The 12,655-nt window shown below is 35.8% G+C and overlaps 1 protein-coding gene across 2 annotated transcripts in view; it reads right to left on the reverse strand.

The window, feature by feature from the left end:
- The window catches only part of WWP1 (WW domain containing E3 ubiquitin protein ligase 1), a 62,446-nt gene that overhangs the window by 45,837 nt on the left and 3,954 nt on the right, over positions 1 to 12,655 (reverse strand). The window lies entirely within an intron of this gene.

Raw genomic sequence — 12,655 nt, forward strand, 5'->3', positions numbered from 1 at the left:
GGGAGCCACACTAAGACCACAGTTATCACAACACTTCTGTCTAAACCATCCTCATCACACATAATGGTTACATCAACTGGAAGAGTATCATCTAGTTATTAACCCATGCAGTAGATATTTTAATATTACTTCAGTTGTCTAAATTATTTGGGGTAATTTATACAGATTGATTAGGACAAAATAAGACCCCAGCAAAACCACAGAATGGCTGACATAGTAGTCTACTAAAAAATTAAAGGATCATTTCCTAATTCATGTGAATCAACAGTTTCATGGAGGTCAATCTAGTTAACAACAGTTATAAATTTACACTTCTGTGAAGAATTTTTGCTAAAACTCAAAATGCTATCAAAACATCAGAAACAAAAGAAAACCACAGGAGTGGATATTTCATTAATTTATTTTTCAGTCTTTAGTAGATTAACTATTTATTCATGGAATTTAAGCAAATACATTTAAAATTACATTACTCATTTTGTAATGGCTACATCCGGTGGAGGTTTTTGTTGTAAAGCTGAAAGTAAAATGTATCATTGGGGCAGCAAACACATATTAATAAATTGATTGATGCTGTGAACCAGTAATTGAGGAGATATCTCCGGAAGAACTAAGACATTCAAATGTAGAAGAATACAACCAACAGAGAAAGCCTTTTCCTTATTAATGATACCACAAGAGTCAAGTTAAGATTAAAAAAAAAAAAAGAATGCACCAAGATAGTAGAGTTCAAATACCTGTGAGATAATTTCACGACGTATGGAAAATCCTATCACACAAAACAGTTAAAATATAGTGACAATGTTAAATATACAGAAACAAGCAATTACTCAGAATGGCTTTTCAGTTTAACTACAAATGAGGAGATCTGCAAATCAGGAAAGTATCAACAGAGTACTTATCCAAAAAGCACAGTCTACTCCTACAACTACCTGTAGAAGGTCAAGTATGTGATCTCTGATTTTTCTATTTCTAGTTTTGCCATCACTTAATAACATCAATTTTTGGTTTTATCCTGTACTTTAATTCATTAATGTAAAAAGGCCAATTGTTGCAATGCTGCTGCAGGTTTTGGACAAGTCAACAGTGACTGCAAGAGGTTGTAGGGGTCAGAATCTCTATACTGTAACTGTTCTGATCTTCTGAGGTGTAGCAAGGAGGGATTTTCTCGGGAAACTCTGCCATGGTGGAAAATGCAGTACAGGTTGACAAAGTAACTGTGTGTGAGCATCTTTCAGGAAAAGGTAATTGTTCTGCTGTGTTGGGGAGCTCAGGAAATCAATTCACATTCCTGGTCCTGCCTCCAGGCCCTCTTTTTCTACTGAAGGAACAAGGGCTGGGGCAGGGGGAAGAGAGTCACGACACTGATGAAAATCAAAGAGTACAAGGTTGTAAGGAAGTTTTTTGATGCTGAAACAAGAACAAAGGAAAGAAAAAAAATGGAAAAAAACCCAAACAAACATAGATGCAGGTAAATTTCTTTACTAATTTCTTTTCATTCAGACATTCCAAATCCAGAAGTTTTATTCAATGCAATAATGGAAAGTCTAATTATAAAAATGGTGATGATTTTGTTAGAGGGAATTGAATATATGTCTAATTAACTGGGGCTTTAAAAAAAAAAAATGTATTCCTTCCAGAGAGAACCAGTAACTCTATATCATTTAAAAAAATCAAGAGTTTCTTCCTTTGCCACTGGGAAAGTTTCATCTCAGTAACTGGATACACACAAATAAAGACCAGGTCTGTTTCAGATCTGGAGAAGAATCTGTGGACCAAAAAACATACCAGCCTTCATTAAACTGACCAGAATAGTAAAGAATCATTTCTACAACTTGTCTTGTCTACTGGAACAGTAATATTTACACATAGTCAAATAGAGAACCTAAAGTTTTATTTCCCTGAATGCCACAAACCTGCTTGCTACTTTAAGAAGCAATGGAAAGACAATGCTTTTCAGTAAGATATATTTTCCACAAACACCAGTATGGCCATCTGAGGACCACTGAACTTTCTGCTTCATACTGAGGACAAAATTAATTGATTGTTCTTCATGAAAATGTCACCTGCCCTCTTTCATTTCAGATGTCCTCTTCCTTTTTAAGATTTAGTTCTACAGGCCAATACAAAATGTCTGTAATTCCATTCTCTTTTCTGAACAAATACAGGAATATACTGTGAAGCCCAGTACATATTTTGTTTCAGGTGTGATGGACTAACGATACAGACAAGAGACATCATGCAGGCCAAGGTATTAGCCAAAAAAGCTATATTCATGTACATCTTCATATTTAATCAAAATGTTTGTTGGTTTGATTCCTTTCAATAGAATGCCAGAATTTAAAATACCCTAAAGGTGGCAAAATGGTACCATGACATGCTTCAGCTACTCAGAATTCCTTTAGGTATGAACTGTTACACTCACTCTTAAGGAACCAAATTGTTTGAACATAAGAACAAACTTTAAGAAAAGGAAAACATTGTCTAGTTATACTACTGTTTTAATTATTTCACATTACCAATCCTTCTTACTGGTAAGGGCTTTAAAAGAGTTATATTTAATTGTAAATGAATATACTGTAACAGTTAAGCAGGCAGTAAGTCCCACCTTAAATTACTAAAAGTAATTCTTTTTTTTCCATGTCAAATAAAAACCTTGACATTTTTTAGTTAATTGAAATTAAGTAAATTAATAGAACAAGAACTACGGAGTAATGAAGCGCCATTAAGCAGCAGGCATTTTTTTTGTCTCTCTTATGCATATACAGAAAAAATAGTCCAGTGGAAAAACCCAGTAAGCAGTGCTCCAGTGTGTGACTCCTGCCAGACATACGCAAGAAAGGCAAAGTCCAAGTTATAGAAACAGCTCTAGCCTTTGTTTTCTAATCTGGATCCTTTACACTGAAGGCCTTGGATTCTTTCAATTAAACTTAATAGACCTGTTTATATGACACTGAAATGTTAGTTTTTTTCACAGACTAAACCAAGTTCTGTGTCTTCTGGTATTAGTGTTTGCTCCAACACAAGCAGAGGATTCCCAATCAGACTTTTTTATGTGCATGAATTCAAACTTATCTTTTTTTTTTTTTAAAAACCCTTGCTTTTTGTTGTTTTCACCTTTACCACCTTTAAATTTCAGTCCTATGTATATTTTTCTCTTTGCATTTTATACTTGTATATTTTAACTATCCACCACAGAAGTACACATGAAAGCCATATGCTACAAAAAAAAAATATTTAAGATTTGAACCATGTTACATGCAAGGTTGCCATCAGGTTTTCTAACTATGTCTTAAAAATATGCATCATGAAATAAAAGAATCTGCAACATTACAAATCCTAACTTCTGTGACATTATGCTCAATGAATGAAAGATTATTAACTTTAAGAATCCCCCTGAAAACAATTTAAGAAACAGTCCTCTGCTCAAACTTAAGGCAAAAGATGGCACAAAATGTATTCTGAACCATAAAGAACAGAGTAAGTTTAATAATTAGCCAGGAAATTTCTAAGATGCAGTGAGTAGTACTGAACTGTCTCTGTACCTGTGAAGTATCTTTTGTGAAAGTATTATAAACAGTAGCTTAAGTCACTGTTTAATAGCTTAGAAAATATGAGAAGTGGAAATCTGTTTTTCACTGATCATTGAAAATAATACTGCTAAGAGCACTGATTTTACTTCTCATCACACAAGGAAAACACACAGTGGCAGTAGTTTTAGGACAGGATTGTAGTAAAGACCATCATTTGCTGAGTAACAAATTATTTTCTGTGGTATCCACTGCTAAACTTGAGTCAGACAAATACTGATGGACTGAAATGCAGGTCTCCACCTTAAAAAAATTCCAGGATAGTTTATTAAAATTAAAAACTAACAACTTGAAACTATTTAACAGAATAGTTACCTACTTATCAAGGTTATAAGATTGCTCCAGATCCCTTTAGTACTTACTTTTTACTAATAGTTTCTTCAATTCCTTAGTTATTGATGAGTTTAAAAAAAAAATGTTAAAAAAAAACCAAAACCAACTGTATTCCATCAGACTCATAAATATTACACACAGAAACAAAAAGATCTGTAAAACTTTAAAAGACAGTAATATGTACTGTTCAAAACACTTTTAACTGTAGGACACATCTATGTTAATAATGAATATTGGGAACTTCCTTTTGAGTCAAAGGAGAGGTGCTCCAGTGCCTTAATGGCCCTTCATTAAACTCTATCCATCATGTCCATGTCTGTTTTGCACAGAGATCTGGGTATGGCCCCACTAGTGCTGAATAAAGGAGAAGGATCAGGATCACCTTCCTCAACGTGATGGCAATTCTTTGTGCAGTGCAGCCCAGGACATTATTTGCCATCATTGCCCCCATGGGCATATTGCTGAATCATGTTCAACTTCATGCCTGTAAGGACCCCCAGATCATTTTCTGTCAGCAGAATGTTTTGCTTCTTCTTCCTGTTTAAACTCAAAAGTACTACCAAGATCATCTTCAGCTGACAGTGTCCCAGGAATAGCTTACCATTACCTTTCTTGTTCCACCCCTGCCTCCCAAAAAAACCCAGAATTACCTGAGGCTGAGAGAACTGGAAAAGGACCCAAAATTGTTAATTACTACTCCAACTAAACAAAGGAGAAGAAAGCTATGAGAATATCTTCATAATTTATGTTTTTGTCAACACACTTCTGAAAGTGAATCTTCAGACCAGCCAGAACAGTCAGGGATCTAGAAGCATTTAATTTCCCATCTTTTCCCATAGCACGTACTGTTGGGTATAGATATAGTAGAGGCTTCCTTAGGATCTGCTTTGACATTGGTAGAATCTCAGCTTAAGCACTCTCCTCCTGCCTCACATCACAACCATCACAAAGGTTTATAAGGCCCTGACAATAATGCAAGGCATTAGCTCTTCCAGACCTTAACTAACAGCTTCTCCAGAGATACTTCAACATCCCTGATACATTGCAAATATTTTGTTACTAAGTTCCAAGTTGCCAACACTATAGCAGACCTACAGAGAAATGAAGTGGAAAGCAAACTGTTACTCTTAAATCACAAAACATCCTGAGGTGGAAGACACCCATGAGGATCACCTCATCCAACTCCTGACTCCAGGACTACTTAAAAACTAAACAATGTGTCTGAACATTGAACTGGAAGCATCGGTCAGTTCCGGAGCGTGATATCACTGGTATTAGTGAGACTTGGTAGAATGAATCCCACAGCTGGAGTGCCAGGATGAAAGGCTACAGGCTGGTCAGAAGGAATAGGCAGGGCAGGCAAGGTGGAGGATATAATCACTGATGAATTATTCTCTAGATGATTAGGGGAAACTCCTGGATTTTTAGCCCTTGTCCTTATGAGATAAGGAGCTGGGAGCACTACAACACCGTGATGATGAGCAAGTCTTGGAAATTCTTGCAGTCTGTAGGAGATAACTTCTTGTCACAAGGACTCAGTGATCCAACTAGGAAAGATGTCCTCCTGGACTGGCTATTTGTGAATAGAGAAGGACTCATGAGGAATGTGATGGTGTGTGGCTGTCTTGGTTGCAGTAATCATGAAATAGTCCTGTTTAAATTTATATCCTTCTATGATAAGGCCTCCCACCTCATCAATGAAGGGAAGGCAGCAGATGTAATTCTCTGGATTTCAGCAAGGCTTTTCATGCTCTCCCTAATAGCATTCTTCCGGACAAAGTGTCCGGCTGTGGAATGAGGTTCATGATATGCTGGGTGAAGTACTGTAGAGCTCAAAGTCAAAGGGTTGTATTGAATGGGACTACATGTGGCTGGTGACCTGTCCAAGTGGTGTTCCTCAAAGCTCAATCCCAGGGCAGTCCTGTTCAACATTTTTATCAATGATCTGGATGTTGGAGTTGAATGCACCATTAGCAAGTTTGCTGACTGGAAATTGTGGAGGGAGGTGCTAATTTCTTCTCGGGGTATGCAGTGATAGGACATGCAGGAATGATTCAGCATTGCACCAGGAGAGGTTCATTAAGACATTAGGAAGTATTTCTTTACTGAGAAGGTGGTCAAACACCATAACAGGTTTCCTAGAGAGGTGGTTGATGCCCCAAGCCTGTCAGTGTTTAAGAAGCATTTGGAAAATGTCCTTAAAAACATGCTTTAACTTGAGGTCAGCCCTGAACTGCTCAGGTAGTTGGACAAAATGATCATTTTAAGTCCCTTCCAATTGAAATGTTTTACACTATTCTGTTCTTGCAGACTGATAGCCTGAGGCCATGACCACTTCCCTGGGGAGCTTGTTCCAGGGCTTGACCACCCTTCTGAGGTCCTTTCCAACATAAACCATTCCATGATTCAGTGAAAAACTTTTCCTTATTAACCAACCTCACCTTCTATCACTGGACACCAGAAGAAAATCAGCACCTCTGTACCTGCTCCCCCTCATGAGGAAGCTGTAGACAGCAACAATGTCACGTCTCAGTCTCCTCTAAGTTGAACAAAGCAAATACCCTCAGCTGCTCCTCATAAGTCATGCCCTCTATTTCTCCTTCGGACAAATTCTAATATTCTTCACACTAGGTCTGATATAAACATTTCCATATTTATCTTTTTTAAGCCAATCTATATGCATTTTCCATTCCTCCACCTCAGGAAATAAATCTTTGTCTACTCATACTGATATGGAAAACAAGCTGCATACGAAACTATTTCATTTTCTGTATTTTTCAAGCACATTCACTGACCATTGCTACAAATGCCCCAGTATTGATCCATGCATTATCTACAACAAACTTCTATTCTCACAGTAGGGTCTAAGAAAAAATATAGTACTGTTACAGAGGTTTACAAAAAATTGTATTTCAAGGTGTTATGCAAGAGGTCCAAACAAATGGACTTGGACTAGCAAGTACCTTTTTAGCTTTTTTTTCCCAAGCAAACATCACATGCATGACTCATACTGTCCACCTGCCTCTTCCCCCTCTTCCTTTCATCCCCATCCCTCTAAGTGAATTTGTTCACCATCAGATTCAGTTAAACTGAGAAGTAATATCATCTGATACACTAAGTTCCCATGAGTTTCATAAAACTTAGTAGTGCAGCAGAGGAAAGAGACACAATTTCATGCGTTTGCTGAGCAAAGGGCTGCATCATGAGCTCAAGCTATCTAAACTACCTCACTCAAAGGCTACACAATCACCACAGACCACTCTGAATCAATCTGAGCTGGAGTAGTGCAGAGTCATTTTTTTACTACAAGAAAGGCCTAGAACAGCAGATGAAGAAGAAAATTGTAATCATAAGAAAAATCTGTATGGAACCTGGTTCCACTGCTCACAGAGTAACTTACTGCAAAATATTTCGGGTACACTTTGTTTGTGAATCTTAATCACAATGATGATCCTAGGTCCTACCACAATATGAAAATAATGAAAAATAATAATGAAAAATATCCTAATGCCTCCTCAGTGTATTACAGATAAGATCACACACATAATGTGTGAAACAAATGGCATAAACAATTCTGGAGCAGAACAGTGATAGTCAAAGGCCAACAGTTCAACACACATGTCAAGAAATCAGGGAAGAATATTTTCTCCTTAATTCTAATATCTAGCTGAATAATCCTCATATCTGCAGGAATATACTATATGCTAGTTACACGAGTCTTCAGCCTCTCTGAGTTGTCTTCTGTTATGGATAATCCTAATGCTTGGTATGAATTACTGTTCATCAGACTTGCATCATGAGAAATGTAAAGTAAATGTATTAAGATAGATTGTTATAATATGGGCAGATTTTAGTGTATCTACAGTGCAAAAATGAGAAAATTTTACCCTAGTTACATACCGTAGCTCCATATTTAATTCAGCTCTATGGGTAACATATTATAACAAAATGGAAAATGGAGAAGTGTGAGCTTCAGAGCAGGCAGACAGCCTGAGCACATACCAAGAGTGCCCAGATAGCTTATAAAATCCACTCACAGGAATTCGTGCATGTCACCACCACCTTATTAGTTACCACAGCCTCGACTAGTGTGAGCACATCTCTACTGTAGCCACTGCAAAATTAGCTAACATGAAACAACATCAAAGATGTTAACCAAGAGTGCTGCTGTTAGTGTTACAGCACTCATCCCCCTTGTTTTTATGGGGATATGAAGAAACCATCACTAAGGAATACCAATAATGGGAAATACATTAAGACTGCCCTTCAAAATAGTCTCCCAGCCTCCCCATTGTTTTGGTAAGTCAGTAAGAGACAGCAATTCAAAGAGAGGAAGAGAAACCCACTCAGTATTATGAGATAAAGTGGAAGAAAGGGTCTTTGCACACTTTTTGTCAGTAAGACATTTGATGTGATCCACCTCTCACCAGTAACTTTATCTCAAAAAATAGCTCAAAGAGGTGTAAGTAGAATTCACTGCATGTTCTCACTCTCTTTTCTCTGAATATCTGATTTTTTAAAAGTGCTATGCAAGGCTCTTTCCAGCTGTCAATCTCAGCAGTGTTAAAACACTAAAACATGTCTGTCCTACTTCCAACCACAGACTGCACTAATCTTACCAATTACTACCTGAGAGCACTCACCCAAGCATTGTCACTTATTTTTTCAAAAATAGCCCTTCAGTCTCTACAGTGTTAGAAAATTCAACTTGATCCTTACTAAGGTTTCCAGTGGTTAAATAATCATCCCTTCTTAAAACAGAGTTGCTGGTTTGTGCTAATTATTTTCCAATGCAATTCTAATCTGAGTTTATCTGATTCCAAAATTAACTATATAAAAATGACAAGTTGAGAACATGAAAATTAATAAAACACAAGTCTTACCAGAAGGATCAAAGCTTGATTTCTCAAGGACCAATACTGGACCAAAGTAATACATTGCATATTAAGTTTAACATAACATTATAAAAGAAACAGTGGGTTATAAGAAAACAATCTCACAAGGGTCAGTATCCTTTCTAGTGAAAAGCTAAAGTCTAAGCTCTATAATTTAAAATTATTAACAGTTTATTCTTGAAAGCAACACTGACTAGAAACCAGGTGAACACAAAAAGTGCACAGAAAAGACCATCCAACTCCCCACTGAAGGATGTCAGTTTTCAAAATTATTCCCTTATTCATGTTGATTTTGAGGGTAGATATTAGAGACAGAGGAAAGACAAGCAAGGGAAAAACACCTTCTAGGCCTTTACCCACAAAATATACACTTGCATGATATGGTCAACATACAGGTCTTCCATCCTGAAGAGCATTAAAAACCCTTAGTCATTCTCTAAGTCTTCTTCCATATGAATCTGTCATCCTTGCTGTCCTTTCTGTACCTTCTCCAGTTATACTGTACAGCTTTGGAGACAGGGCAGAACATGGAAAAGATTAAGAAATGCACAAAGAATTCAGTCAAGCTAGGAATGCACTGTGGATACAGACAGTGGCATGATGATGTTGCCTGTTTTATTCTTTATTCTATTTCTGCATCTTCTGCATCAACCCTTCTAACCACCACTTTTTAAGCTGTGAGGTGTCAATAAACATCTGGAAAAATGTTCTTACTTCCCCTCTGTTAACAGGGAGAGATTGAAACACAAAATTTTCAAACATGCAGGAAAATAAGCCAAAAGTATATGTCTCGGCTAATACAGATTTATTTAATCTAATTTTAATTTCTTATGGTCTTTAAAGTTTTGAAACTCAAGCAACCAGCATAACAGATTTATACAGAGCAGATAAAAACAGCAACCAACTCTGAAAGCAAGCTGTCCCTCACAGTTATATTACAAAATATATATATGTACATATATATATATATAATCATTTAAGAAAAAACTAACAAAGAAAGGGGCAGTCCAGACTAACTTGCACATAAAAAGTATTTTAAAATGCACTTAAGTTTATGCTCTGAAGTACAATCTGTATGATCTTTTTTATTAAAATCCCTACTACTTAGCAATGGATTTTCTCCTTGTCTGTATAACAATCTATTCTTTCTTTTGAATCATACATCAGCCAATCTCAATTGAATTGTGTAATAATTACTTCTTGATAGACTACTTTCCTCAATTTTTCAAAGTGTGCTCTAACATTTCCTTGCTTAGTTGTATGACACAGGGTTAAAAGCATAGGCTGAACTTCACTCATATTCTATTCAAGGTTCTGTGGGCCTCTGCTAAAGGTCTCTCTTCCTTCACCTTTTCTTAATGCTAAAAATTAACAATATTTTTCATTTTGCACAGGAGCAGTACTATTCTTATAGTTTTCTCCTCAATTAGTTATTTTTTCCTAACCAAAAATGGAATACAAACAACAGAGAAACCAAACAGTCCAAAGAGCTGAAGCTAGGAGATCCCCAGAACCATTTGCCATAAAATAGTAACATTTTCAAATATGCTTGTGTAAGTAACATAAAAAAATTATGCAAGATAGTATATGTTATATTCTGAACACATTCCAATATTCAGTTTTTTATTCCATTCCTGATGGGACATTTTCAGAAAACAATTCATAACTATTTACACCTCATTTTGAAGAATGGTTGTAGCTACTCCTTCCAACACACATTGTCTCCTACATTAATACAAAAAATGTACCTACCACCAAATATTAAACTACCCACTGTTATTTCCCTCTGAAAGTTCAGCTTCCATTACTCAGTAAATAATTTCAATACCTACAGATTTTGCCAGTTCATTAGCAGCAGACTTTTTGTCACATTACAAACTAAGATTCCAACTAGTTTTCTTCTGCATAGCTATTCCTTTAACAGTGCGGTTTAACTCACCATCCCATGACAACACATTTTGCCAACAACCTCTCACAAGACATTCAACTAGGGATTTATTTTATTTTAATTTGAAATAACACACAGATATCAGTCTTCCATCAGATTTTTAATACTAACTGAACTTTTCGTGTCCTTATAACTGACATCCACAAGTCAAAACACACTTCTTTTTTCCCTTTCTTTTTTTTTTTTTTGAAGCCCAAAATCTTTCCAGCTACTACAGTAAGACAGTGATCATTTTTAAAAAAGATAACAGTGCAAGAGGATAGCTGGAAGTGGAAGAAAATTATGCCAAGAATGGAGGAATAAAGGGAACTGAAATTTAAGAAAAAGCAGCTGTCACGCTTCTAACCCAAGGGGAAAAGGGAAGTTTGGCCATGCTATTACTCTTCATCTTCTATTGAGCTTTCCTCGTATATTTTATTTTGCTTTTAGATTGTTACAAACAGATACTCTTATGTCATTGTGGATGCTAGGAAATACAAGAAAGTTAATTTCAGTATACCAGTTAGTAAAAAGAAGGTCTTCTTTTAAGACTAATGTATCACGATCTGTTCAGCAGTTTTAGTTCATCCTTACAAACAAACAAACAAACAAAAAAAAAAAAATTGAATTTCTCAAGAACTAGCAGAGCACTGTGTTTCAAAAATGAAGATGTGTTATTTTTTTCTGTTCTAATGCCCAAAAATATTGTGCAATTTTACAGATTATCAACTTTCCTTTTTTACTTTACCCTTTTGTAAAACTACAGCTCCTTTGATTTGATTTATACTGAGAAATCGCTGGCTACCTTGAAATGTCATACAACCCAAATTCTCTCATGTTTTTCACCCACTCATATGAGGAACAGATAAAACTTTTTTAGTTGCTTCTTTTTTTAAAGGCCTCTCCTGCTAATCTCCTGCTCCATTTAGAAGCTTATAGCAAAAAATCTGGGTTAGAAGCCCCAGTAACTAGAAATGTGCACAGAATATTCTCTGTATACTTCTGTCTATGCTTACAGTAGCACAGATGAGCTCTCCTCTGCCCACTTCAGGCTGCAAGGCAAAGATCCTTAAATGCATAAAACAGAATTATTTTGCTGTTTATCTTCAAAATGTGACTTTCTCTTCTCGTTGGTTTTTATATTGTTTTCTTCCATTTCCACAATGATTTTCTGCACAAAAAGTCTAAAATCCTAATGGAATAAAAGTACCTGGGAATAATTTTGTGCCATTTGAACTACTTGAGAAGGTCAGTTACTAACATGCATTTGCATTCCCAATGTCATTTACATATAAGACAAATCAAGAGACAGTCCTACTGTGTTTTCATAAACAGATAATTATATTTGAAAAAAATTATTTCAAAGTGATTTGGGCCAATGAAAAATTCCATGTATTAGACATCAGAGGCTGAATTTCACTACAAAAAAAAGACTATTTACATCACTCCAAGTTAATATCCTCACTGATGTTAAGAAGCCTTCAGGTTTTGAACTGGTTATATTTAAGTATGCTCAGGCCCTAGACACTTAAAGCAGAACATAAGCATCTCTGACATATTCCAAAAAAACCCAAATGGTGATTAATAAAAGCCCAATAATTTAATCTGCTTTGTTAAATACATGCTTCACTCCAATTTTTATTGAAGACTTTATCTTAGTCAAAAGCCCTTACACAGTAACACAACCAGCACAGATAATTTCAGTTGATTTTTCAAAATCAGTAGAATTTATAGGTGAAATCCAAAGCCATATTCTCATTTAACAGGATTTTGAAAATGCTTTTTTTTTTTTTTTTGGCAATACTGAATTATCAAACTGTACATTATATTAAATTAAGAATTTACACAAACCTCAACATTGACTAAGGGAAGAGGGAATTTAAAAAAAAATTTGTTTCTTTGCCACTGTATTG

Source organism: Myiozetetes cayanensis, unplaced genomic scaffold, assembly GCF_022539395.1.
Source record: "Myiozetetes cayanensis isolate MyiCay16 unplaced genomic scaffold, myiCay2020 scf1, whole genome shotgun sequence".
Classification (NCBI taxonomy): Eukaryota; Metazoa; Chordata; class Aves; order Passeriformes; family Tyrannidae; genus Myiozetetes; species Myiozetetes cayanensis.